This window comes from Monodelphis domestica, chromosome 3 (genome assembly GCF_027887165.1).
Source record: "Monodelphis domestica isolate mMonDom1 chromosome 3, mMonDom1.pri, whole genome shotgun sequence".
Taxonomy (NCBI): Eukaryota; Metazoa; Chordata; class Mammalia; order Didelphimorphia; family Didelphidae; genus Monodelphis; species Monodelphis domestica.
In genome coordinates this window covers 352,119,877-352,147,039 of record NC_077229.1, presented here as the reverse complement: position 1 = coordinate 352,147,039, position 27,163 = coordinate 352,119,877, and positions in this window count along the sequence as shown.

Below are 27,163 nucleotides of genomic sequence, written 5' to 3'. Positions count from 1 at the left end.
AACTCGACTTATTTTGATTCCTTTAACTTCTTTCTCTTCTCTTATTGTTATTGAAACATTTCTAATAAAATATTAAATAATATTGGTGATAGTGGACTTCTTTGTTTCACTCCCTATCTTTTAAGTAATCCTTCTAACTTATACCGATTACAAATAAAGTTTGATAATAACTTTAAGTATGTACTTCTTAACATTCTTAAAATATCATTTTACCGATGCTTTCATAGTTTTTTTAAATAAGTATGATGCATTTTGTTAAAACTTTTTTGCATATATTGATATAATCATATAATTTTTAATATTTTGATCTAAACAATTAATAGCCTTTTATATTAAACCATTCCTGCATACCTGGTATAAATCCTGTCTAGTTATAATAAATAATCATTGTGAAATGTTGTAGTAGTCCCTTAGCTAATATTATATTTATGATTTTTGTATCTACATTCATTAGTAAACTGGATTATAATTTTCTTTCTTTGTATTTGTTCTTCCTGCTTTAGGTATTAGAACCATATGTTTCCATAAAAGGAGTTTGATAAAACTTCTTTACCAATTATTTTAAATAATTCATTTAATATTAAAATTAGATGATTTTTAAATGTTTGGAAGAATTCATGAAAAATCCATCTGGTATTAATGTTTTATTTTTAGGAAGTTCATTGGTGCATATTCAATTTATTTTCCTTGTTTAGTTTATTTAGATATTCTATATCCTCCTTTGTTAGTATAAGCAATTTATATTTTTAAGCATTCTTCCCCCCTTAAATTGTTAAATTGTTTGTCATGTAATTGAGCAAAATAACTCTAATTATTTCTTTACTTTAAACTTTTGTGGTGACAAATCGACCCTGGTCAATTTTAAGTTATCAATTTAGATTTCTTCTCTCTTTTGAAAAATCACATTAATCAATAGTTTATTTTGTGGCTTTCTCAGAAAACAAACAATGCTATTTGTCAATTCAATTATTTTGTTACATTCAATTTTATTAATTTTATATTTATTTTTTAGGATTTCCAATTTTATATTTAATTGAAGATATTTACTATGTTCTTTTTTTAAATTATAGACAAGAATAATTGACCTTTTCTTTCTCTATTTTATTGATATAAGCATTTAGAGATATAAATTTTCCTCTAACTTCTGCTTTTGCCATGTTGTCTCATAATTATCATTTTTAAAAATATTAGTATTTATTGTTTCTATGAGTTGGACTTGAATGCACTCATTCTATAATATTAAGTTATTTAGTCTTCAATCGATTTTCTTTTGGTTTCCAGGGTTTCTTGTTGAATACAATATTCATGGCATTGTTATATGAAAAGGGTGCATTTAATATTTCTACATTTGTGTCTTACTAGTCAGTTTTTATAAAGATATCATGTACTCCTGAGAAAAGGCATATTCCTTTCTATTCTCATTAAATTCTTTCCAGATAGCTATGATACATAAATTATCTAAATTTTTATTTATCTCCTTGACTCCTGTATTATATATATTTTGAATAGATTAATCAAGTTCTCAGAGGGGAAGGTTAAATCCTTCCTGTTTACTTTTTCCACTTCTAAATAGGATTTTTTCTTCAAAAATTTGTAGTCTATAAAATTTCTTGCTCATAGATTTAATATTGATAATAATTATCTTTGGTGCCTTTTAACACAACATAGTTTCCCTGTTTATCTCTTTAATTAGATCGATTTTGGCTTTAATTTTGACTAAGATCATTGTTGCTATTTTTGTTTGTTTGTTTTATGTCCTCTGTAGCATTATATATTTTATTCTATCTCTTTATTTGCATGTTATATGAATCCCTCAATTTCAAATGTGCTTAATTTAAGCAAAATATTGTTAGATTTTGTTTTTTGATCCTTACTACTATCCATTTCTCTTTTATGAGTAAACTAATTTATTTTACTTATAAAGTTATAATTAATAAGTATGTATTTGCTCCATTGTATTTTTCCATTCTGTTTTTCCTTCTCTGCCCCTTTTTATCCTATTCTTCCTCAGAAGCCTAATTTTCTTATAACCACTGTCTTCATAATCCCCATGTTCTCTGAGTTCCTCTTTCATTTTCTTCCATACCGACTTAGTTCTGAATCAATAACTCTTACAAGTTTCCCTCCCTTAACTCCTCTTATCCTTCTAGTTCTTAATCTAGTGACTTTTTTAATGGAACCTCACTTATCCCTTGATGTACCTTCATTTTTAATATAAATGACCTCTGTTGTTCCCTCTCTTGTCTCTTGATTTTCCTTTCATGTTGCCTTTCTTATCTTGTCCCCTTTTCTTTTTATTTTATGAAACTATATACTCTTCTAAGTTCCCTCTTTTAAGTTTAACTCTTACCCTCCTATCTCCTTATAAGAATTTACCCTTCCATATTTGTATTTGTATTGTTTTTATATTTATTTCCTCTTTTATCAATATCTGATGAGAATATGGAACTAGCATTAGGAGCACTACTTCCCCTCCTTCACTTCACTGAAATATTTCTTTCATTCATGCTTCTTTTATACAAAATAATTATTCTATTTATTCCCTCCTTATTTAATTGTATTTTAATTTTAAATCATGCCATTTTATTGAACTCAGCCTGAAAACTTCTTTATATATATATGCTCTTTCAAACAACCCAATTATTTCATTCTTAAAATGTGTGTATGTACATATGTACATATGTATGTATGTGTGTAGTTTTTAGGGTAACAGGTTTCCAATTATACATTTGCCCCTGAGATCTGGTGTAAGACTGATGTTTCCAATGGATCTTGTAAGCATAACCAACTTTTAAATTACATAATGTGCAATAATAAAATATATTAAAATTTTTATTAATGATCATTGGAATTAAAGGAATAAAAATGTAAGAAAATAGAAACATGCCCATGGCTATTCATCCTGTTCAAGTCCCTCTTACCACCACATTCACTGGCAGTAAGTAAAGATGGCCCAGAATCTGCAATCCCACTAGCTAATATTCCCTTCCTACAGCTTCTGGGAAATATAGTTTTTGGGTAACAGATTTCCAATTATACATGTGTGCATATTTTCATGTATTATATATTCATGTATTACACATATTTATTTGTTGTATTAATATACAATTTGCTAAATTAATGTATAGTAAATATATAATATATATTTCATCTTCCCATGTGATAAGTAAAAAATGTAGCTTCATTAAGTCTTTTATAACTAGTCTTTTAGTGCTATTTTCTTATGTTTCTTCTCATTCTTATGTGTCAAATTTTCCATTCAGTTCTAGATTTTTCTGCAAGAAAATGTGAAGGTCTTTTATATCATTTAGTAAACTTGTTTTTCTTACATAATGATACTTTTTAAATCCAACTCTTTTGCTCTTCCAAATATTGTATTCTATGTGGGTTTTTTGTTTGTTTTAAGATAGAAGTCGCTAGATTTTCTCTTATTCTGAAAGTAGCTCTACAGTATTTAAATTGTTTCTTTCTAGTTTCTTATAGTATTTTCTCAATAACCTAGAGTTACAAAACTTAGCTGTAGTATTCTGTTAGCTATAGAATTTTTCCATTGGTGTCTCTTATAAGTGATGATCAGAATATTCTTTCAAATTCTTTTTTATCTTCTAGTTCTAAAATATCAGGGACAATTTTCTTAAAGAAATTCTGGAAGAATAATGTCTAAACAGTAAATTCATTTTCTGTTTTTTTTTGTTGTTGTTGTTCATAACTTTCAGGTGGTCCAAGAATTATTATATTATATCTTCTCAATCTGTGCTCCAAGTCAGCTGTTTTGTGAAAAAATATTTCATATTTTCTTTTATTTTTTTACTTTAGTTTTGTTATTCCTTCTTGTCTTAAGAAATTATCAACTTCCCCTAATTTTAATTTTAATGAGTTATTTTAATAAGTTATTGTTTGTGGTGAGTTTTTGGATCTCTTTTTCCATTTGATTGATCTTTGTTTCATTTTTTTATTTTCTTGAATTGCTTTAAATTTTTTTTTCTAATTTTTCCTCATCCTTTCTTAATTGATTTTTAAAGTCTTTTTTAAACTACCCAAAGAACTCTTTTTTGACTTGTGACCATTTTCTGTTTTTCTTTTTCAGTTTTGTAAGTGTGTGCTTTAATTTCACTGTTTTCTGAATTTTAACCCTGATTTTATTGATTTCCAGAATATGTATTATGAATTTTAGTTTTACTCCATCCTGCTTAGTCTTTAGGATTCTAGCAACCAGGAATGTATACACTCCCCACTTAAGGGTTAACTGTGAGGAGGATGACCTATGACCAAAATGTACTAGCAAGTGACAAATCAGAAACAACTGACTGACACCCTGGACTGTCCTAGAGATGCAGGAAGTGATGTAAAGAACTGCCTATATATTCCGCATCACTTCCTGTGCAAGTGCTCTCTCTCACTCAGAGACATTGGGCTCACTCAGCAACATTTGGTCTCATGGTTCAGTGTTGGGAGCTCGTGGAGGCATGCTTGTGGGTTTTGGTTTTGTAGTGTGGTTTAGGTGAGACATCTTCCCTGAGCGACCTTGATGAGTGGCTGCTGATTCCTCCTTTCCTTTACCTCCTAATGCACTATCCTCCTAGGAGACCCCTCATCTTGGAGGAGACCTCATGGCTGAAAGCTGAACTAGATTTAATTTTCTGAAGAGGCCTTGTGGTTGAGGCCTCTGAACTTCCCTTGGCTTAGGCTAGGCCAGAGAAATTTTATACCCTTTCTTCTCTCTCTTCTTCTTAATTTCCTCCCTCTATATTAATTAAAACACCATAAAAATCCCAAACTGACGAGTATTTTATTGGGATTGAATTTAAATGCCTGGCAACTACTAAAATAATATATTCAGACAACAACCCTAATTTTACCCTTAACAGTATGGCTAATCCACAAAGATTGTGACAAGTACCCTCAAATATCTGTGAAACATTTCTTTCCTCTTTCTCTCTTTATTACCTCCTTTAGTCAGTCTTTTAAGCATCTAGCTCAACAGTTCAAAACACAGCTGCGAGATCAGGTGAGTATAAAATATTATTTTTCTCTTTTCTCCTTAATTTGAATTGAACACAGCTTTTTTTTTTAACCTTAAGCAGCAGGACCCTGAGTTCTTACCCAGGAAAGCTATTTCAAAATCCCCCTTCCCTTAGGGAACAAACAACCCAATTAGCCAACCCTCAAACAATCCAATTAGCCAACCCTCACTGACAATACTAGCTGACTAGATTACTCTTAACTAACAGTGAGGAAAACCTGGAGGAAGTTTTGGCCTTGTCCTGCTCCCCACATCTCTAGTTTTTTTTTTTTTTTTGTTTTTTAATTAAGTGAAAAGTAAAAAACCTGGTGAGGCCAGCTAGGAAAAGCAATCAGTGGTGTCTCCTCAAAGTAGAGTATTTGGGGTTCGTCCTAACTGTGGGTGTCTGTTCTATTTCTCCCAAATGAATTGTAAATATTCAAAAATTAAGCACTCCTACCACTAAGAAACAGTTGAGAGCAATTTTAGGAACAACGGGGCTTTGTAGACAATGGATTCCTTGCTATGGGGAAATTACTAAACCCCTTATAGCACTAACAAATGATTCAGTCACTGAACCTCTCAAATTAGAGCCAGAACACCTGTCAGCTCAGTCAGATATAAAAGAGGTTATCCTGTCTCCCCCTGCTCTAGGCATTCCAGATTACAACCCTAATTTTACCCTTAACAGTATATATGGTTAATTGATTTCTCTTTTTTAAAAATTCATTTAAAAATACGGTCTACTTTATTTATTTTTTATTTTAGTAACAAATTTCTGCATGAGTTTTCTGGAGTTATATTATCTGAATTATTTCTCTCTCTTCTTCCCTCCTCTACTCCAAAGCTGACTAGCAACTCAATCTGGATTATGCATTTTTATTATGCAAAACATAATTCCATATTATTAATTTTGGTATGTTAATAATTAAAAAAACCCAAAATATACCCAAATAAACAAGCGATAAATCAAATGCTTTCATCTGTATTCCTACCTGAATAGTTCTTTCTCTGGAGTTAGACAGCATTCTCAGAATTGTTATGGATACTTGTATTGCTAATAGTAGCTAAGTCTATCACATTTGATCATTCCACAATATTACTATTATTGTGTATGTTTTCCTGGTTTTGCTTATTTTAGTTGTCATCCATTTTTATAAAACCTTCCAGCTCTTTCTGAAATCATCCTGTTCATCCTTCTTGATGAATAATAGTGTTCCATCACCATCATATGCCAGAATTTGTTCAGCCATTCTCCAATTGAGGGACATCTCTTTAGTTTCTCATTCTTTGCCACCACAAAAGAACAACTATAAATATTTTTGTATAAGCAGGTCCATTCCCAATTTTTTTTATCTCTTTGGGATATAGACATAGTAGTGGCATTCCTGGATCAAATCATATGTATTCTTTTATATCCCTCTGGGAATAATTCTAATATTGCCCTCCAGAATGGTTGGTTCAGTTCATACATCTAACAGCAATTAATTAATGTCCCAATTTTCACATTTCTTTCTATATTTATCATTTTCCTTTAATGTCTGCATATTGGCAAATCTGATAGGTATGAACTGGTTCCTCAGAATTGTTTTAATTTGCATTTCTCTAATCAAGAGTGATTTAAAACATTTTAATATAGTTATTGATAGCTTTGAGTTTTTCATTTGAAAACTATCTAAATATCCTGTGATAATTTATCAATTGGGAAATGACTTGAACTCATATAAATTTGACTTAGTTCTTTATATATATGATAGAGAATTTTTTCAGAAAAATAATCTGTTATAATTTCCCCCAGTTTGTTATTTCCTTTCTAATCAATTTTATATTGGTTTTGTTTTTGGAAAAAAAAAACAACTTTTAAAATTTAATATAGTCAAAATTATTCATTTGATATCTCATAAAATTCTCTGTATCTGTCTTGGTCAAAATTCTTCCTTTCCTCATAGATCTGACATATAAACTATTCTGTTACTCTAATTTACTTATATCACTTTTCACATTTAAATCATATATCCATTTTGATCTTATCTTGGTATAAGGCATGCGATATTGATCTAAAGCTAACTTTTGCAATACTGTTTTCCAGTTTTCACAGAATTTTTCTCAAATACAGTTCTTCTCCCAAAAGCTTGGGTCTTTGGGTTTATTAAACACTAGATTGTTGAGGTCATTTACTCCTAATCTGTTCCATGGATTTGCTCTTCTACTTCTTAGGCAGTAGCAGATTGTTTTGATGATTACTGTTTTATAGAATAGTTTAAATTACTTTAATTTTTTTTCATTCATCCCATTATATTTTTGATCTTTTGTTATTTCATTAGAATTCATTATCATTTTTCTAGTTCTATGAAGTAGAATTTGATAGTTTGATTTGTATTGTAATGAATAAGTAAATAAATTGAGGTATAAATTATATTTTTATTATATTATCCCTGCCTACACATGAGCAATTAATGTTTTTCTAAATGTTTAGGTCTAAATTTATTTGTGTAAAAAGTGTTTTGTAATTGTTTTCATATAATTCCTGAATAGGTCTTGACAAATAGATTCCCTAGTATTTTATATTGTCTATAGTAATTATAAAATTTCTTTTTCTAATTTTTGTTGATGGTCTTTATTGGAAATATATGGAAAGACTCATGATTTGTATGGAATTATTTTGTATGCTGTAACTTTGTTAAAATTATTATATCAACTAGTTTTTTTTATTGATTCCTAGTATTCTCTAATATACCATCATAACCTCAAAGAATGATAATTTAGTTTCCTCATTGTCTACTTTATTTTTTTATTTTTTTCCTTCTTTAATTGCTAAACCTAACATTTCTAGTGCATTAAGTAATAGTGGTGATAATGGGTATACTTGCTTCCCTCTTAATCTTATTGAAAAGGCTTTTAACTAATCTTAATTATTGATGATATTTGCTGATGGTTTTAAATAAATGCTACTTTCTTATTATAAGAAAAAGCCTTTTTATTTTTATATTTTCTAATATTTTAATAGGAATGGGTGTTGCTTTTTGTCAAAAATTTTTTCTGAATCTATTTAAATACTCATGTATTTTTGTAATTTTGTTTGAGATGGTCATTTATGCTGATAGTTGGTCTTGCATTTCTAGTATTAATTCCACTGGGTCATAGTGAATAACCCTTGTCATATATGACTGTAATCATTTTGCTAGTATTATATTTATATTTTTTACATCAAAGTTCATTAAGGAAATTGGTCTGTAATTTTCTTTCTCTGTTTTTGGTCTTCCTGGCTTAGGTATCAACACCATATTTGTGTCATAAAAAATAATTGGATAGGACTCCTTTGCTTATTTTGCCAAATAGTTTGCAAAGTATTGGAATTAATTGTTCTTTAAATGTTTGATAGAGTTTATTTGTGAATTCATCTGACTCTGGGGACTTTTTCTTAGGTAGTACATTGATGTCTTATTCAATTCCTTTTTCTGATATGGGATTACTTAAATGTTTTATTTCCTTTTTTTGTGTTAATTTAAGTAATTTATATTGTTGTTAACATTCATCCATTTTATCTAGATTATCAGATGTATTGTCATGTAATTGGGCAAAGTAGCTTCTAATATTGCTTTAATTTCCTCTTCAGTGGAGGCAAAATCACCCTTTTCATTTTTGATACTAGCAATTTGATTCTCTTCTTTTCTTTTTGGAATCAAATTAACCACTGATCTATCTCTTTTATTTGGTTTTTCATAGAACTAACTCCTAGTTTTATTTATTAGCTCACTAGTTGTTACTTATAGTTTTATTAATTTCTCCTTTGATTTTTAGAATTATAATTTAGTCTTTAATTTGTGTTTATTAATTTTTTCTTTTTCTCATTTTTTTTTCAGTCCCAAATCATTGATCTGCTTTTTCTCTGTTTTATGGGTATAAACATTTAGGGCTATACATTTTCTTCTGAGTACAGCCTTGACTGTATCGCATAACTTTTGATATTTTGTTCTCTCATTGTTATTTCTTTCAATGAAATCAATGATTAGTATTCTGATTTGTTCTTTGACCCTCCCCTTTTGAATAATTAGATTATATAGATTCCAATTAATTTTAATTTGCATTTCAAAAACTTATTGATTTTAATTTTTATTGCATTATGATCAGAAAAAGTTGCATTCATTATTTCTACTTTTCTGCATTTGGTTGTAAGGTTTTTATGTTCTTGTACATGGTCAATTCATATATATATATGTATATGTACATATATATATGTATATATATATATATACCATGTGCTACTGAAAAGTAAATATATTCTTTTTTATCCCTATTCAATTTTTCCAGATATGTATTAAATATAACTTTTTCAAAATTTCATTCACTTCCTTTACTTTCTCTTGTTGTTGTTTTTGTTGTATTTATCTTATTCTCCTAGGAGAAGATTAAGGTCCCCTAATAGTATAGTTTTGCTGTCTTTTTCCTCTCTTAACACCTTAAGTTTCTTGTTGAAAAATCTGAATGTTGTACCATTTGGTGAAAATATATTAAATATTGATATTACTTCATTGTCTATACTACCTTTTGTTGAGTTATTTACCTTTCTTATCTCTTTTAATGAAATTTATTTTTGTTTTAGCTTTTTCTGAGATCATGTTCTCTACTCCAGTTTTTTTGTTTTGTTGTTGTTGTTGTTTTTATCTCAATTGAAGAGCAGTAGATTCTGCTCAAGCATGTTACCTTTATTCTGTGTGTGTCTACCTACATCAAATGTGTTTCTTATAAACAACATATGGTAGTGTGAATTTTAAAAAGTCTCCATCTTGGTCTAGCACCCAAAATTGTGCACACCCACACTACATGGGCATGTGCTAGTCAATGACAAATCAGAAATAACTAACTGCCCACCTGGGCTGTCCTAAGCCAAGCTAGAGCCAACCATTGGATTTTGTGAGACACAGGAAGTGAGGTAGGGAACAGCCTCTGGAATTCGCTCACTTCCTGTGGGGAGAGGGAGACGCCAGTTGGTGTTAGGAGGAGTTGGTGTTAGGAGCTTGGACAGAGAGGACGCCCGCAGACAGCTTTCCTTCAGATTGGTCACGTGAGTTAAGGGCTGATTCTTTCCACCTGGGCCTTTGGGCCTAAAACTCCCTCTGCCTTGGTCAGAGGTTGAGTAGCCCCTTTCCCTTTTTCTCTTCTCTCCTTCTCTCCCTATCCTTTTCCCTACTCCCAGTGTGATTAAACCTCCATAAACTTCATTCTGACTTGAGTGTTTCATTTTTAGGAATTTCATAAGTAAATTCCTTGGCGGCCATTGTTTAATATTACATAAATCCTGTAGCCACATTCTTAACCATTACAATATTATAACCTCTCCCATCTCCCCTAAATTTCCACCATTACAGTATTGGCGAACCACTACGGGGAAAAAGAACCTTATCAGTCTTCTGATCTCCTTACTATCACCTGGGAGAAATCCCACCCCGGCTACCCCCTCTGGCTCTTGGCCCTGCCTTAGTGCTTGGAAGGTTTCTAGAACCTCAATAAATTTCCTGAATTTTCTTGCCTTTTCAACCCACTTATTGCTCTGTCAGTCCTATTACCAAATACCTTAGCTTAAAGACACAGCTGCCAGAACAGGTGAATAAAACACCTTTTCTCTTTTCCCTTTACCCCTTAAGTTAAATTGGGGTCAACAGGATTTTTTTTCTTCTCCCTTTTTTGTCTCTCATTTCCGCCTCCTTTTACTTTAAGGAGGTGGCTTAGTAGATTGAGAGGCAGGTAGCAACGAGGAATCTCAGAAGGAGCTCTTAGGAGCTCCTAGTCCGCAAAAAGCAAAAAAAAAAACAAAAAACCAGCTGAATACAGCTAGGGAGCTAATTTAAAACCCATTTTTTTCTGTTTCCTGGCCTTTCTAGTCTTAAAAAATTTAAGTGGGCTTTGCTCAAGGAAGATAGCACATGGTCCTAGCGGTTTTAGCCTGAGGACTAAAGAAGATTGCTGGGACCCACCCATACCCACTTTGTAAAAGAAGGAGGTTTAGTTTGGCCTTTTGTTTACGGTCTATTCACTCCTAATCAGCCCTTTCATAGCTTCTACCTTCCTGTATGAGGGTTTTTGTAACCCCTCCCAGAAGCTTGATAAGGAGAATTTACAACACAATAGGCCCTTAACCTGTATAGGGTTGTAGACTAGAAAAAAAAAAAGGCTACAGGCAACCTAGCAATTGACTCAAAGAAAGAAAAAATGTGGCTACAACCAATGTCTGCTTTGCTTCTGAATTGGCTTATAAGTTCAATGACCAAGTGCATTGGATTTTTAGTAGGTGTTCCTCTAGGATGGTATTTTTCAGAAACTATAAACCTCTTCGTGACCATTATATTCATCTTCCTTGGGATTGTAATTGTTGTGCTTACAATAATATACCTAACCTCTAAGAGAGAACACTCCCTTGTTCCTTCTATTACTAAGCAAATTAAGGAATTACACACTTTTATGGAAAACCAAATCACGGAGCAATATAATGTTACTGATCAACGTATTAGGGAACTCCACACTTTTATTGGGGAGCAACTTCAGGAACAGAATATTTTTACTCAAAAAGTTAGGGAACAGAATATTATAACTGATCAGAGAATTACAGAATTGCACACATTTATTGATCAGCAACATAAAGAATTGATTACTATCACTGATCAAAGAATTCGGAACCAAAATGCTTGTATTGAACAAATTAAAAAAGAAATTACTCTTATTTATCAACAATTGATGGAACGGGATGAAGTTAGGGAGGAAACATGGCGAGAGATAAAAACTTCCCTGGCTGAACTTAATCAGGGACGATGGGGAGAGATAAAAACTTCCCTGGATGAAATTAAACAGGACAAATGGGGAGAGATAAGAACCTTCCTACAAAACATTGATAGGGAGTTAAAAACATCCCACAATAGGAGTGATTTAACTCTCCATTCCCCATCATTATCAGACTCCCTGACCAACCCTGCCCAAAACGATTTGGCTCAAATAGAAGCCCCTTCACACCAACCAGCTTCTCCCCATCCTGACCACCCAGCCCCTCCCCCTGCCATTCTTGCCCCTCCCACCCTGGTTCCTCCTTCCATTCATGCCTCTTACCCTGCCTCCTCAGCCCCGGATCCTCCCCCTGCCCTTCCCCCCACCCATGCTCATGCTCCAGCCCCACCCCCTGTTCCTGCCCCAGCCCTTCCCCCTACCCTCCCCTCCACTCTTGCTCTAATCTCCAACCCCCATGCTCCAACAGCTAATAATCCTAACATTGAAAATGGAGCAAGTAGCCTAGAAACAGTAGCACCAGATAGTTTAGACAGAAGTTTATTTCCATTGAGGGAAGTACCCACCTTTAATAAAGAAGGGAACTTGGTGCCTGTAAGACACTATACACCTTTTAAACCTGATGATTTAGAAAAATTCAAGCACAATGTTCAATCATTTGAGGCAGAACCAATGTTGGTTATAGAAAAATTAGAAAATATATTCAGAAACTTTGACCCTTCTTGGTTGGATGTGGAGAATTTGTTAGATACATTTCTGACAAAGAGAGAGAAAAATAATGTCATCTCTCTAGCTAATAAGAAAAGTGGTAGAGGAGCTCATCACTGGCCAACTGTAGATCCACACTGGAACCCTAATATTGTACAGGATCACACAAAACTAGCCCTGGCCAGAGAAGCATTATTAAAAGCCATGAGAGACTGCTCTGATAGCCCTGATGCATGGGAAAAATTTGAACAATCCCGGCAGGAAATTAATGAGACCCCCTCCCACTTTATGGACAGACTTATTGACGTAGGAAGTACATATATGGACCTTGATTTGTCCAGAGAAAAAGACATTAAACATATACGCAGACAATTCGTTAGGAATTGTTGTTCAGCAGTAAAAGACTACTTTGAAACCAACTGTCCCAACTGGGAGTCTATGGACCTCGAAGAACTGAGGAAAGTAGCAACATATGCCTATAAGAATCGTACAAAAAAACCTGAAACACACAATAAATCAGTGTCAGACTTAGAAAAAGAAATTGAAATTTTAAAGGAACAATTGAAAAGTAAGGGAGAGACCATGGCCCCTTTGCAGGAATCCACAGATAGATCATTAACAAACCCCTTAATATGCACCTTCTGTGGGAAGAGAGGCCATGCAATGATAGTCTGTAGGAGCAGGCTACGGGAAACAAGAAATAATAACACCTTTAGGAATAATAAATATAGGAACCACAATGCCAATCAAAATGACGATGCTCAAAATACAGAAAATGATACTACCAAAAGAAATGCCCAACAACAATATATAAGACATGGAGCTCGACCACGCTACACTCAGGGTGAACAACCCCAACAGCGTGGAGGGTCCCAAAAAACTGCCCAAGCATCTTTATGAAGGTGTGAAGGCGGGGTGAGGGCCCTGGAATCAAAGAATGAGACCTTTGATTTTCCAGACCCTGATATTTTAATGCCAATTATCCCTATATATTCCCCCCCAAACAGTAAGGAACCTCATGTCACTTTAAGGGTAGGAAATTCATACTATGACTGTCTTTTAGACACTGGAGCATCTAGGTCAGTTCTAGTAAGCAAACCAGATGAGAAATGTGATTCTATTGGCTCTTTAAATGTAGTAGGTGTTTCAGGAAAACCGTTAAAGGTCCCAAAACTTTCTCCTCGCATGGTACGCGTGGGACCCCTAACTGTTGAGCACTCTTTTCTTTTAATGCCTGGATCTCCCACAAATTTGCTGTGGAGAGATTTACTATGCAAATTACAAGCCACAATAATGTGTGCCCCAGATGGCTCCCTTTCTTTAGAAGTGCCCGAGGAAACCTTAAATTTACTCCCTGTATTTCTCTCAGAGAGCCAGGAGGCAAAGGAGCCTCCCACCTTTGAAATACCTACAGATATACCAGCGTCTCTTTGGGCCACATCTTCTACTGATGTAGGCTTACTTAAATCAGCTACTCCCGTGCAAATAAAAACTAAATCCAGCCCACCTCCTTGCATTCCTCAGTATCCTCTTTCCAAGGAGGCAATGGAGGGCATTACCCCAATAATAAATTCTTTAATTGACCAAGGAATAATTTTCCCTTGTAAATCTGAATACAACACGCCCATCCTCCCCGTTAAAAAACCAAAAAGGGGACCCAATGGAAAACACCTCTATAGATTCGTACAGGATTTGAGGGCTGTGAACAATCACGTTATAAAGAGACACTCCATAGTTCCAAATATCAATACTATTATTTCTTCTATTCCTAGCACAGCTACATACTTTACAGTAGTAGACTTGTGCTCAGCCTTCTTCTCTATACCCATACATGAGAACTCGAGGCATATTTTTGCTTTCACCTGGAATGGCATACAAAATTCCTGGAGTCGTCTGCCCCAGGGTTATGTAGAAAGTCCAACCTTATTTGCACAAATTTTGGGACAAGATACAGATAATATAAAATTTAAAAACAGCAAATTAATAAAATATGTAGATGACCTACTCTTTGCCTCCGTGGATGCAGAAACATGTCAGGAAGATAGTAAACACCTTCTTTTGGAACTGCACAAAAGAGGTCATAAGATCTCAAAGGAAAAAGTTCAGTGGTGTCTCCCCAAAGTAGAATATTTGGGGTTCATTCTGACAGCTGATGCCCGCTCTATTTCTCCCAAGCGAATTGAGAATATTCAAAAATTGAGTGCTCCTACTACTAAAAAACAGTTAAGAGCAATTCTGGGAGCAACAGGGTTTTGCAGACAATGGATTCCTTGCTATGGGGAAATTACTAAACCTCTTATAGCACTAACAAGGGATGTAGTCCCTGAACCCCTCAAATTAGAGCCTGAACACATGTCAGCTCTATCAGAGCTAAAAAAGGCTATCTTATCTGCCCCTGCTCTAGGCATCCCAAATTACAACAAGCCATTCACTTTGTATGTACATGAGAGAAGAGGAGTAGCCTCAGGCGTTTTAACTCAGACTCTGGGGCCTTCTCAGCGTCCAGTTGCTTATTATTCAGCCCAGCTGGACCCAATAGCTTCAGGAGCACCACCTTGTCTTAGAGGAGTGGCTGCTACTGCTTTACTAGTGACAAAAACCGTTGATCTAGTATTAGGATGCCCATTGACAATTATGTGTCCACATGAGGTAGAAGCATTATTGCTAAGACAGAGAACACAGGCATTTTCTGATCAGCGAATTACAAGGTATGAAATAACCTTGCTAAATAATGAAAATATTACTTTGAAACGCTGTTCAACGCTTAATCCTGCCACCTTGCTTCCAGACTTACCAACTTCAGGAGAACCATTACACAGTTGTGAAACACTAGTGTCCATGGCAGAAAAGCCTCGAGATGATCTCTTGGACACTCCCTTAAAGAACTCAGACCTGATCTTATTTACTGATGGTTCTTCTTTCATGAGGGATGGCATACGCTATAGTGGAGCTGCCGTAGTCTCAGAATTTGCCACTGAGTGGTCAGCCTCATTACCTTCTAACATTAGCGCTCAAGGAGCTGAGCTCATAACTCTGAAACATGCCTGTATAATTGCCAAAGATAAAAAGGCAACAATTTATACGGATTCTAGATATGCTTTTGGCATTTGTCACTCAGTCGGGATGCTATGGCTCCAGAGAGGATTTTTAACCTCAGCTGGAAAATCCATAGCTAATGCTGAAATTATTAATGAAGTCCTTTCTGTTCTCAAACTGCCTGAAGCCCTAGCTGTAGTTCATTGCTCAGCCCATACAGGTGGCACCGACCCTGTCTCTAGGGGAAATGACCGAGCAGATGCTGCTGCAAAGCTAGCAGCCATGGAAGGGCCTGAATTACTTTTAACATTAACAACTACTGATGACCCAAATTTATCACTTTCCTATGATGAGAAGGAAGTGGAAAAATGGAAACAAAAATTCAAAGCAAAGGAGATCAATGGAGTCTGGGTGTCATCTGAAGGGAAACCCCTGCTCCCTAGAAGTTTCTATCACCAAATTTGCCAATCTGTTCATAATAATGGCCACTTTGGTACCCAGGGCATCGTGGACTCTGTTAAGAGAGTATGGATAGCCCCTGGTATAACTACCATAGCCTGTAAAGTGTGTTCATCCTGCTCTACCTGCCAGGCATATAACCAACATGCCTTTCGTGGTAAAACCTTTGGTGGACGTCCTCTGGCTTACACACCTTTTGAGCACCTACAGATAGATTTCATAACGATGCCAAAGGCTGGACAATATAAATTTTGTTTGGTCATAGTAGACCAACTGACCAGATGGCCGGAAGCATTTCCTACAGCCCGAGCCACAGCAGCTTTTGTTGCTAAGGTGCTTTTAAAAGAAATTATTCCTCGCTTTGGCCTACCAGCACGTATTGATTCCGATAGGGGGAGTCATTTTACTGATTCTGTTCTAAACCAGATATATTCTTGCTTGGGGATAACTCCCAAATTCCATGTTCCATATCATCCCCAGAGTTCAGGCCAAGTTGAGAGGATGAACAAAGAACTTAAAACTATGATTGGAAAATTATGTACTGAGACCCATTTAAAATGGCCTGAAATTCTCCCTCTGGCCCTATTTTATCTTAGAAGCAGGCCTAGAGGAGACTTACATATCTCACCATTTGAGATGCTTTTTGGACATCCGCCTATACAGGCTAAGCCTTTCTCCCCGGCTTATACATCGCTATTAGGGGGAGATAATACTATTGCTTCCTATATACAGGAATTACAGCACAAACTGCGTGAGCTACATGAATCCGGAGCTGCAGTACAAGCTGGACCACTAGACTTCTCACTTCACAACCTGAACCCAGGAGACAACGTGTATATAAAGAACTTCCAGCGTACAGGAGCAACCCAGCCTTCCTGGGAAGGACCATTCCAAATATTGTTAACTACTCCAACATCTATAAAGGTTGGAGAAAAGGACTCTTGGATTCACTGTTCTCATGTAAAGAGAGCATCTTCTGTTGAGACTGATTGACTGTATCCTATACATGCATTGGAGATAACTACCCATTGACAAGTGGAACTGTTTTATTCTGCTTTTGACACATTGAATTCCTAAATTTAATTTTTTCCCGTTTTTCCTTTTTTTCTCTTTTCCTTATTTTATTATTATTTTTACATTATTTTATTTTTTCCCTTTTTCTCATTTCTATGTACTTAAGGTACATATGATCAATATTAATTTTATTCTACAATATTAGTTTAAATATATATACTTGCTGTTATTATTAATACGCACCCAAACAGCTTTAGACTATGGGAACCTGCCATTTATTGATAATTGTTGTGGGACTATGATTAGTGTTTGTGTCTGATTCTAGGAACGAGATCAAACAAGGAGCACAGAGATAACCTGGATAATGCCAAAAGAGCTCACAGGTCTAAAAATCAAAGACCAATCCAGGAAGACTTAATGCATTTCTAAGCCAATACTAAGGACTTGAACCTAGTGTGAGACTCGGGGTTGCGACACTTGACAGACGTTAAGATGTAGGCCTTCCCTGTATCCACACTCTTCGTGAAAATACCTACAGACAAGTACCTAAGGTTGGCTACCATCCTGGCTCCATCCATCCCTGAGAACGAAGGTAAAATCAGACGAGGGAATGACACTTCCCTAGATATAAAATAAAAATCTGGTCCTCTTTTTTCTCTCCTATAGTATGGCAACTTCCTGTAGCCTTGGCTGCAAATGGGGAAGTAAAATTATGCTACATTCTGTCCTACAGACTTGTGGGATTAGAAATTACTTAACTGGACCCTAATACAGGGGCCTGTAAAAATAAGAAAAAATTTTTTTTTTTATTCTTGCTTTCTAAAATTTTGTATACATAGATTTTTTTTGATTTTGATACTGATTTTGAATTCTTCTTTAATATAGATATATATGCATATATAAAGGGTTTATATTTTTCCCTTAATTTTTTTTCCTTTTTCTTCTTTTGATTTTGAATTTTGATTTTATTTTCATATCGTTTTGTTTTTCTTTTGAATTAACTCACACACCCCCACAACAAAAACTTGAATCCTCAGCTGGACTCAGTGTTTTTTTTTCAACACTTTCTTCAGGGGGGATTGTATTTCATCAAATCCAAGATTTAAATTTTGTTCGAGATAAATCTTCAGAGAAGAAGCTTGCTAACTAACTGAATCCAGAGAATGAACTGTTTGCAGAAAGATATCTAAACCTTTTCACTACAGGAAGATCCAGAATGAACCTTGGGGTGTGGTTGATTGAACATTTTTGAATGTACACTCTTATGCCAAAGGGGACTGCCCCCTAATTGGCTTTTGTCAATGCGCCCAGCAAAACATTGGTTTGCTGTCTTTCTCTCTCCTCTATTTCCCCATATTTACAACTATTATAATTTTATTATAATTTTCCTCTTAGTGGGTAAAAAAATTTTGTATACACTTACAGTTAGAAATTTTGGGGTGCAGTATGCTTATGTTTAGTGATCAATTGGGGAGACTAGTCTCCCAATCATTATCAGGGGGGATTGTGAATTTTAAAAAGTCTCCATCTTGGTCTAGCACCCAAAATTGTGCACACCCACACTACATGGGCATGTGCTAGTCAATGACAAATCAGAAATAACTAACTGCCCACCTGGGCTGTCCTAAGCCAAGCTAGAGCCAACCATTGGATTTTGTGAGACACAGGAAGTGAGGTAGGGAACAGCCTCTGGAATTCGCTCACTTCCTGTGGGGAGAGGGAGACGCCAGTTGGTGTTAGGAGGAGTTGGTGTTAGGAGCTTGGACAGAGAGGACGCCCGCAGACAGCTTTCCTTCAGATCGGTCACGTGAGTTAAGGACTGATTCTTTCCACCTGGGCCTTTGGGCCTAAAACTCCCTCTGCCTTGGTCAGAGGTTGAGTAGCCCCTTTCCCTTTTTCTCTTCTCTCCTTCTCTCCCTATCCTTTTCCCTACTCCCAGTGTGATTAAACCTCCATAAACTTCATTCTGACTTGAGTGTTTCATTTTTAGGAATTTCATAAGTAAATTCCTTGGCGGCCATTGTTTAATATTACATAAATCCTGTAGCCACATTCTTAACCATTACAATATTATAACCTCTCCCATCTCCCCTAAATTTCCACCATTACAGTAGGATACTGGTTTTTAGTCAATTCTGCTATCCACTTATGTTTTGTGGGTGATTTCATCCCACTTACATTCACAGTTATGATTACCATCTGTTTATTCCCTTCTATTTTTATTTCCTCTTTTATTCCTGCCCTTTCTCCTTTCACTCTGTCCTCTATTCATTCTCCACAATTCCCCTTTGTTATATTACTCCCCTTCCCATCACCTCCTTTTTAATGTCCTTCTATATCTCCATAGGTTAAGAATGGATTATATAACACAATGATTCTAGCTTTCCTTCCCTCTCTGAGCCAATTCCAATGAAAGTAAGGTATAAGTATTACTCATTACTTCCTTTATCCTCCCTTCCATTATAATATTTTATTCTCCCCTTCACCTCTTTATACACAATATAATTTACCCCATTTTATTTTTCTTCCTATTTCTCTTAATACATTCCTTTTTCACCCCATGTTTTTTTACATATTATCCCCAAAAAGCTTACTACCATACCCTATGTCTATGTATACTTCTTCTAACTACTATTATAATGATAACTATTATGAGTTACAGATATCATCTTTGAGTATATGAATATCAACAATTTGACATTATTGAGGCCCTTAATTTTTTCTCTTTATTTACCTTTTTATGTTTATCTTTAACTTACTTGAACATCAATTTTTCTATGTAACTTTTGTCTTTTCTTTAGTATACTTGGAAATCCTCTATTTTATTATTTGACCATATTTTCCCCTGAAAGAATATACTCAGTTTTGATGAATGAATGATTTTTGTTTGTAAGTTCCTTTGCGTTCTGGAATATCACATTCTAAGCATTCTCCTCAATGTGGAAGCTTCAAGATCCTGTCTAATTCCTACTGTGATTCCATGATATTTAATTGTTTCTTTGTGGTTGCTTGCAGTATTTTCTTCTTGACTTGGGAGATCTTGAACTTGGACATAATATTCCTGGCAATTGTCATTCGGGCATTTATTGCAGGAGGTGATCTGTGGATTCTTTAAATTTCTATTTTACCCTATTGTTCAAGAATATCAGGGCAGTTTTCTTGCATAATTTCTTATAATATGGTGTCTAAGCTTTTTATCTTAACTTTCAAGTTATCCAGTCATTCTTAAATTGAAACTCCTGTATCTATTTTCCAGGTCAGTTTTTTTTTCAATGAGATATTGCATATTTTCTTTTATTAATTCAGTTTTAATTTTGTTTTATTGTTTCTTGATGTCTTGTGAAGCTATTAACTTCTAATTGCCAAACTCTAAGTTTTAAAGAATGAATTTCTTTCATGAACCTTTTTATCCTCCTTTTCTATTTGAGTCATTTTACTTTTCATGGAACTCTTCTTTGTTGATTTTTTTACCTTTTTTTTTTCGGTTGACCAATTTTGCTTTGTAAGCTATTATATTCTTTTTGCTATATTTTCATTTCTTCTACCCGTTTTTCTTCAACCATCTCACTTATTTTATTTTTGAATTACTTTTTTAGTTCTTCCAGTACCTGAGACCAATTCTCATTTTTCTTTGAAGTTTTGCAAGTGGTTCCTTGGATCTCATTGTCACTTATTGACTCTTTGCCTTTCTTTTTGTCTCCAAAGAAATATTTTATAGATGAGGTTTATTTTTGCTCTTTTCTCATTTTCCTAAGCTTTTTTTTTTTTGACTGTGGACTGGGATTTCTGAAAGCTATTTGTTTTGTTTCCTCTTCTAATTGCTTGTAAGACTAAGCACTCTGAATTATTTTGCACTGGAGCTAAGGACTTCACCCCATTCTTAACAAGATCCAGCACTATGGATTTCTGGACTTCAATGAGGACTGGCCCCAGTATTTGGGAGTTTAAGGGTTGCATTTATGGTGTGGGATGCTCTATTGTTGGTATAGAGAGGATCCCAGGATCCAATAGTTGGCATATGTCAAGGTTTAGAACCTGATGCTGTAGATAGGGAGTGGTCAGCCAGCAGTCCATTATGTGTAGTTTTACCTCTCATTGCCCCTTATTCTATGAAAACTGACTCTGATAACTTTCACGTTGTGTTCATCAGAAGAGCCTCTCACTATGTTTTGCTATTGGTTCTTGACTACTGGGGTTTTAAGGCACTTTTTAAAGTTTTGTTTAGAATCTTCCATCTTGGCTCAACCCCATAGTCGTCTACTTCTTAATGGTTAACTTTGTGCTAGGGTCAGGCTCTTTATCTCATGTTTAAAGAGCAGGGGGATCATATCTCAAAGATTAGTTTTTGTTGTTGTAATTTTCTGATCCTGCTGTGGGTCTTTGACCTCTTGATACTTCTAATTTCTATATTATAGGGCTCCCTGTAGCTATATCACCTTCAATACTATTACTTCTTGTGGTCTTTCCAGATGCTATAAATATATTTACTCTTCTGTCCTAGACTTGTAATCAAATACTCTGTTCTTTGAGGGCCCTCCCTTCCCTTCAGTTGTACTTCTCTGTGTTGCTTCTCATCCTTCTCAATCAGAGCCCAGGATGGTATCTATTCAGTACACATAAGCCCTACAATTTCTCCTGGTCAGACCACCTGATGACACCTGATAGAATGTTTTAGTTTAAGTTTCCACAGCAGAAGCTATGGCCTTCACAGTTGCCTCTAGGCATTGCAGTCACTTGTCCTACTTAAATGTAGAGCTCTCCCACGTTAATACCAAGTTGTCTTACATTGGATAATTTTTTTTCTCCCAACTCTTAACTATTTTATTGCTTTAAAGTTTAATTAAAATCACTATTTTTTGTTATTTATGAGGGGATTTGGAGAGTAAGTTAATATTCTGTCCTATTCTACTATCTTCAGCTTTGAGAATTCTTTATAATATAAAATTAATTTATTTTCCAGGAACAATTGTTTAAAAATATTCTTTCATTCTTTAAGCATCATAAACACAGGCTTCCAAATACATAGTAAAGGCATTTATAACTTTTAAAATTGTAAGTGTGCATGTGTGACCATACACTTTTATTCCTAATTAAACTATGCTATAATCTATCACAGAACATGGTGTATAATAGACATTTAATAATTATTGAATTAATTAAACTATAGGTATAATTTAAAATTTAGGGACTTCATTGGGAAATTACTATTATATAATCATGCATTAATCAATTAATTTTTTATCTATAATATTATATTCAAATTAGAATTCAAAATGAAAACATTTGTACAGCCAGAGTGAATTAAAGTTTCAAGTCTCAGAACTCAAAGTAAAACTGATCATTTTTGACCAGTTTGGTTTTTAGTATTATTTCCTTTAGTATTGTCCTTCTTTCCAGAAGCCGTTAATTCTTTTCATAATTTTATTACATCATTGTCTTTTATTTTCCCAATTTTCCCTCTTTCATTCCTAATTGATTTTCTAAATCATTTTTTTCTTTTCTAAGACTTCTTATTGGGCTTGTGTCAAATTCATACTTACCTTCCTCTTTGCTTATAGCTATTTTTACATTATTATTTCCTGTTCATGTCTTCATCTTCCCTGTTGTCATAGTAGTTTTAACATTTAGCCTATTTTTAAAATTTTGATAGATTATTATTTGATTATTTTTCTAGTTCATTTCTTGATTTTGAATTTTATGCTAAAGGTGAGCTGTTATCCTAGGGTCACAGTCAGATGGCATTGTCCTTCATAAAGAGGTCCAGGCTTTTTCACAATGCTGTTTTCAGGGTTAATTCTGGAGGGTTGTACATTGTTTATATTTTCATCATAGTGTGATTCAGGGTAAAGTGTAATCAGTGTTCTCCTTCTATAAGTTCTGATTCTTACCTGAGAAAGGCTCCAGATCCCTTGAAGCTATAAGAGATAATATACATTGTGATGTTGATAAACCTAAAGCCTTTCAAGTAAGATCAGAAGTGAAGCATGGATGATTATCATCAACACTACTTTTAAATATTGTACTAGAAATATCAACTTTAGCAATAAGAAAAGAAAAAGAAATTGAAGAAAAGTAAATGAGGTTAAGAAACTATCTCTCTTTGGAACTGATATGATGGTATGATTAAAGAATCCTAGAAAATCAACAAAAACCTAGTTGAAATAATGGACAAACTTTAGCAAATTTGCAGGATATAAAATCTCCTTATTCAACTGTGTTTGATCATGTCTTTGTGACAGCATGAACCAGCATATATTAGACCCTTCTTTCCTCAACTATTACCCAACATCTATCCAAATTTATGTTCATTACTTTCATGACACTGTCTACCCATTTCATTCTCTGCCATGTCCTTTTCCTTTTTTCCTTAAATCTTTCCCAATATCAGTCTTTCTTAATGAGCTTTTTCCTCTCATTTTGTGGCCTAAGTGTTTAAACTTCAACATCAGTATTTGATCTTCCAGTGAACCATCTTAATTAATTTCTCTAAATATTGACTAATTTGAACTCTATACTGTCCAAGGGATTCTAAAAAGTCTTCTGCAACACTACAGTTTGAAAGAATTGATTCTGAAATACCCAGGTTTCCTTTAAATCCAACTCAGAACCAAATATTATTACTTGGAAATCAATAGCTTTGACTACATGGACTTTGTTGTTAAGGTAATATCTCTGCTTTTTAGTATGCTTTCTGCATTTGCAATAACTTTCCTTTCAGAAAGCAATTTTTTTTTTTAATATGAGGTCGGCAGTTGCTGTTTTCAATGATCTTTGCGCTGAAGAATATAAAATCTCATGCTGCTTGCATTTCATCTCCCTCTATTTGCCGAAAAACTATTGTACTAGTCATCAATAAATTAAGTTTTGTTTTTTTCTTTTTAGCTTCAAGTCACCTTTTTTAAACTCTAAATTGGATACATATCTGACACTATTGCTATTCAACCCCCCCCCCACCCCAGCAACCTTGGTTGCTGTCTTTGTTTTGTTTATCCGTCATTTCATATGTTGTATTTTGCATGTAAGTTAAATAAATAATATGACAATATATAGCTATGTTATATTTCATTTTCAATTTTGAACTTATCAGTTGCTTCTTGTTTGGTTCTAAGTTTGCTGCTTGACTGGTACACAGATTCTGGAGGAGTCAAATAAAATGATGTAGTTATCCTATATCTTCTTTGAGGACTTGACACACTTTGTTATGATCCATACAGTCAAAGACTTTAGTATGGATGGTTAATGAAAAAATATATTTTAAACTCCTTTGTTTTTCTCATGATCCAGTAGATTCTGACAATTTCATACTTGGTTCTTCTATTTGAAAAAAATGCCTGCTTTGCTGGTAATTCTTACTTATATTGCTGAAGGCTAGTTAATAGAATCTTAAACATAACCTCATTTGCATGTGAAATGAGTGCAAATGTTTTAAAACTTTAAAAATTCTTAGCATTATCCTTCCTTAGATTTGATCATAAACTATGCTTTTCCAACCCAGTGGCCACTTGAATTTTCAAATTTACCCAGCATATTCAGTGTCTAATTTTCTTTTTTACACATCTTATTACATCGTTGTAAGATTTTTAAATAGGCTTGGTTTTTCTGTATTACCCTTAATATGACAGTTTATTCTTTGTAACAACTGTTTATGGAAAAGTTTTACATTTTGGACTTTGGGATTATATTGTTGTATTCTTTTACATTTTGCATTTTGTATTTTATATTTCCTTTTCTTATTTTGTTTTTGCAAATGTTTGCATTTTGATTTTGATCTATGTAATTCCCTTTCCTTTCTTTCCCAAGTTTGATGTTCCTAGTTTAAGGTAGTGGATAGAAGTAGGATAGATAGATAAGTGTAATTCATTTGTTATTTTGGGTAAGTATAATAGAATAGGTTTGCAATGAGGAGGATTTATATATTTACTGATGAGCAAAGGAGAAAACTTTTTTTTTTTCAAAAATTTTGCTCTTTGCTCAGATGGTGGAATATTATGGTAGAAATAGAAATGTATTTAATTGTAGTTAAAAGTTGATGTGCAGGGACTAGCATGATTGCATGCTGGGAATCTTAGAGAGAGATTCTGGAATGTGGGAGGAGATATTTTGAAAGAGTAATAATCAACTGTTTTCTTCCTGTCTTAGAGCTGAGAGAGGAAGGACCCGATCCTACTGATCCTGTTTCACTAAGCCTGTGGGTAAGAGAAGGGAAATCTTTTGATTTATTTGGGAGTAACTTTCCTTACCAGAAGAAAGCATCCTGAAGAATATCCTACAGACTCTCAACCTTGACAAAGAACATCTTGATCCAGAGGCAGTTGTTGGTGTGAGGGCTGAGGGTCAATCTCAGACCAAGCACAGCTGGATTGAACTCCAACATCCAGAGTTCATCATTTTCATTCTGAAACCTGTTACATCATGATAAATGAACCAGAGAGGATATAGTGTCAGGAAAAATAAATAGGGCTTTTGGTGATCTGACTGATTAGCCATGTGCATGTGGTTTTTATTTTGTTACCTTTTTATTCCTTGACTTCTAATGATCATTAATAAATCTCTTTAGATATAATATTTTAATTATTGAGATTAATTATAAATTTTACAATGATGGCAACCATGAAGGAGAGAAGGAATTCTCAATTTTTTAAGATAGGCTAGATAAAATTTTTAAGGCACATTTCTCCTGCCACAGCTTTTTGCCCCTCCCCCCACACACACACACCCTTGAGAACTCCTAGAGAACTCCAAACTCTCTTTGGAGCTGTTACCCTAATCCTCCAGAGTTTTTTTCTTCTTTCCCACTTTTTTCCAGTTGCCTGCCTTACCAGCTCCATTGCTTTACTTTGAAGGACTTAGCCAGGGACTCTTGTCAGAGAAGAAATAAGCCGCTTCTCTTGCTCATCTGCTTGAGCCAGCATTCCTTGCTACTGCCTCTAGAGCTTGCTCCTGCTCCTGATCTTCCTCCTGATCTCCTTATCCTCCTGTTCCAGCCCCAGCCCTAGCCTTAGCCTCAGCCCCAACAGCTTTTTCTGGTCCTGCTGTGCAGCTGGTTGCTGCTGCCACTACCAACACACAAGCCTGAAGTCTTTAGAGTCAGCCTCTCTCTGGGCAGCTAGTAAAAACTGGGGTATGCTTTTTTTAGGCAATAATTAGCAGCCAAATTCCCTGCCCATGGGAGAAGCAAGCTGCTCCCTAGAGTTTTACCCCAAGGGAGAAGGTGAAGGAAGGTTACTCTTCAAAACAAGAAGTAAAATTGCAAGCATGGAGCACTCTATGAAAGAGCAGTGCATTACCTATTTCAAACAGTTCCCAGTTTTAGGATGCTTTTTCTTCCTACCATTCCTGGGTGCACTTGTCCTTTCTATTATGTTGCTTGAGATTCAGGGGAAAAATTCATCTCCCTATTACCTCTTGCCATTTTGGCCTTCCCAGTCTCTAAGATACATCCAATTTGGGATTCCTCTACACCATATTCAGTGAGGAATTCTCCCTCACTGTGACAAAAGAAATATGAACAGATAGGGAAGGAAATATAAAGAGTCTGGAGGTGAAAATTTTAAGCCTTTTCAGACTCCATTCTTTTCCGAAAGTCTCTATATCTTACTGTATTTTGCTGAGTGTCTGATTTAAGATTTAATTGTTTTGTTTAAAGTTCATATATTAATCTGATCAATATTATTCTGTTACACTGAATCATTTTAATCTACTGTGTTTTAGCTATTAGATAGATTCTGTTACCTTTCCCCTATGACTACTGAACAAATATCATTATAAGAGCCCATAAACAACTTTTTCTTCCATTTTGCCATTGTTAATTGTCACATAGATTATGGAAGGACTTCATCAACCTGTTTAACAACCTTTGGAAAATTTAATGAGCTAAATATCTCATATTGATTTTAAGGGGTCTGCAGACATGATTTTTAGATTTTTTTAAATAGCTACGACTGATCATCTTGCCTGACCCTGAGTTATTTGTAACAAGAGGTAATGGGTCCATTTTAGTAGTTGAAGTGCAATTATATCCCCACCTCTGCATTGGGAAATAACAGTCTCATACCAGAGGAATTGGAAAGTTGTTCCGAGGGTGTGGTACCCTTGGATGTCTCTGAAGTGGGAGCATCTCCCATTTATAACTCTTCAAGCTTACTCTATCCTTCCACCAGAATGATCTAG